The sequence below is a fragment of the Coturnix japonica genome, chromosome 1 (genome assembly GCF_054131305.1).
Source record: "Coturnix japonica strain WE chromosome 1, WE-NBRP24, whole genome shotgun sequence".
NCBI classification, from domain to species: domain Eukaryota; kingdom Metazoa; phylum Chordata; class Aves; order Galliformes; family Phasianidae; genus Coturnix; species Coturnix japonica.
This window is the reverse complement of record NC_140663.1, coordinates 106860321-106863813: the sequence shown is the minus strand read 5'-3', so window position 1 is coordinate 106863813 and position 3493 is coordinate 106860321.

Here is a 3493-nt window from a genome sequence, read left to right as displayed (position 1 = left end):
TTATCTATCTTTAAATGATGAAATAACTGGATCAGAGTTTTACAGAGTTTCTTATTAAGTGAAAAGATCAGTACCACAAAGGGTTTCTAAGGAAATTTCTGTGTTATTTGGATAAAATATTTACACATTGAATGTGTTTGCTTAACTAGTCTCCTGCAGTAGAATATCGCCTAGCATTTCTTGAGAAGTGGTCTTTTCTCTGGCCATTTGATTAGAAAGTCTGGCACAAAGATGTTATCTTATTTCCATAAATAAAGAGGCATCTCTAAAGTTTATTAGTTCTGGCCCATATAATTCACCTACTTTTCAATTACTGAAAAATGAAAACTAGGTATACAGTCAGACAGTTAAGACAGCATTCATCTACAGAATTCCAGGTAGTAACATAAAATGTACTCTTCTGAGAAGCAATTTATATTCTATTTATGAAGACCCTTGTAAATCCCTTAAGATGGGAGTTCACATAATCCAAATGGCTATTTATGGAGACCTAAATGTACTTACCACCTATTCATATTCAAAGTATTTTGAAAAAAAATCAAAAGCACAGAAAAATAGTCTAATGAAATACATTATCGCAAGACTGTAGAAAATGGTTGTATAAGAAAAGATGGTCAGCCAATAGTCAGAAACCTAACAAAGTCTTTGAAAAATCCACTGCATTGTTATCCTGCTCACACAAATTCTACGCAAAATTGTATGCACTGAATATGCCCCAAAAAATTGTAATCAAATTTAATGGATGGGCATAAGGGAAAGCTGGAGAAGATTGTGTTAGACTCTTATTCTGACCTTGTAATTTGATTATAATTGACTATAATTGCACTATTAGCCACTATCACAAGTGGTTGCTTAATGTAAAATTCAGAATTCTGTTCTGGCTACTTTCATGGCCAATGTTCTTGAACTTAGGTGAAATCACAAAACACTTTCAGTGCCCCTTAGGACTCTCTAGAGTCCCTTAATGTTTGTGTATATATGTCTCTAAATACCACTGAATATATTCTGTGGCAGAATAAACTAGCTTACACAGATTCATGTCAGGCAGGCCTACAGGACTGCTGCTTGTACACAAGCTAGCTATTTAGGTTATGTCTGAGACTGCACAGTGAAGTCATTCCCTACTGTTTTTCATTGATTCTGAATTTTAAAGTTTACATCTCTATAATTAGAATGTAGTTCCATGCCTTCTCTAGCCATAGGGTTATAAAACATTATTGAGTGTGAATTTACAGAAAAGAGTCAAAATTCATGGATGAACGGAAAATAGTGTAATGAACGGAAAATATTTCTTTAAAAAAGAAAGAAAGAAAGAAACAAACACATAAATGATATTAGAAATAAAAAGGTAGCAGACCCTAAAATTAAATTATATATGGATCAAGAGCTGTTGCAGCTTTCTATTAATCAGTAAAAATTTTAGCTAAGAATTGTACCTATATTTTCCTTTTAATATTTGTCTTTACATAAGTCTTACACTGCAGTCTGCATTAGCTATTTTAGGCACTGCTGTACCAATGTTATGTTCTATAACTAGCAGATAACATCTCCTAGAGAATTCCATATTTCTTTCACTGATAAATTTGAGTAAGATGCACAACATATTTTTGAAAAAAGAAAGAAAGAAAGGATTTAGTAAATCTGTCAAGAATCTGCAAACCTACGATAATTTTATCTGTATACACTCAATGTATTTAATGTACTACTTTTCCAGTCAAGACATCTAAATAACTCAGCAATCAATTTTGCTTTTTCATTTTCTGTAACACAGTGAAAATTTGAATTATTCCTTTCTCTAATCACAGTAGTTTAACTAAAGGTGATATATCCAGCTTTGAACTGAGTAAAATAAAAGTGAAAGCATTCTCCTGGAAATCAGGAACATAGTTTTAAAATTCTTTAAGGGAAGAGAGGGCCTAGAATCTGTCATGTCTTTCTGGAATATCTACTCTAAATGCTAAACAACAACATGAGACTGAATATTTATGAATGAGCTCTCACTGATTATTTTAGGCTTGTAACGCCAAAGTCACGGTCACAATCTATAATGTGGACAGAGATATCTCCTTTGCTTTGTTTAAGTGAATTCTGTGGTGGGGGATGGCTAACCCTAAGCATCTCAGAACACACAGTTTTCTACATCCCTTCATATGTTAAGCTGGCAGCATTAACACTTCACGGATCTGGCTTTCACTCTAGCCCCAGACAATTTTCATCTTTTATACTGAAGAGTTACATGATCGTGAGATTGGAAGAGAAGACAATCTGAGGCCACCAAATAAAATCCCCTGCTGAGTGCATGTCCAGTTGTTCATGACCAGACTGTTCATGGCTTTAACCAGTTGAGTTTTAAGTACCTGCAAGAATCCCAGAACCCCCATGGGCACATTATATGAGATTTTACTAACATGCAATTTTCTTTTTTCTGAAAATATAATCAGAATTTACCTCTTTACATTTGCTACCTTGTTTATCTGTTCCTTCTTACCCTATTACTTAGAAGACTGCCTTCTTTATTGGTAATCCTCTAGATAGCTAATTAAAACTGTAAGACCTCTGCCACTGCTCAAAACCAAGTTCTCTGAAGCTCTCCTCATGTTTCGTTTGCTCTGGTACTAAATGAGCCTAGTGGCCTGCTTTGAGCTCACTCCAATACAAAGAAGTAGTCTTTCTTCTACCAAATTATCCAAAATGTCATATAGGTTCTAGATAAAGGGAAAGAATCACCTCCTTGATCCTGCTGGTTCCATTTTTAATACAGCCTGGGTGGCAATTGTTTCAGTTTGCTGCAGGGTAACAGTTAGTTCATGGCAAGCTTGATGTTCAGTTGGATATAGAGGACTTTTTTAAAAAATGCATTTTCAAATCAGTCTGCCTTGGGTTATACAGCTGAACAGGACTGTTTTGTCTCATGTATATAACTCCGCATTTACCATTGCTTAACTTCAGCAGTTACCCCATTTCAGAATCAGTTAGTAAAGGCTGCACAACATCCTACATACTAGTTGCACAGTATTTTTTTTGCAGCATATTAATAGTGTTGCCAGTTGTTTGCTGTACCTCTGTTGACAAAAAGCTTTAAATCTAACAGTTAACCATTTTTTATTCCCAATATTTTACTAAGTTGGTAATGTGAACAGAAGTGATGACTATATTGAAGGCTTAGCTAAAGTCAAGTTTTGGCTCCAGGATTCAAAATGCTTTGCAGAAACCAGAAAGATGGGCCTGCAGAACAGAAACTTGTTGCAATAACCATATTATAACAGTCCTTTACCAGAGTTGACCTTCACAAAATTATGTATATATATATATTGTATAATGACCAGCTTCACTGTGAAAAACAAATAGAAATCATATGAAAATATCAAAATGATGAAATTAAATATTTTCAATATCACTAAGTACATAGGAACATCCTATTCACAGCTATTTTAAATTGTTGCCCAAGAAAGAATGTATTTGTATATACAAATTTAAATAGCATCCTCAGCAG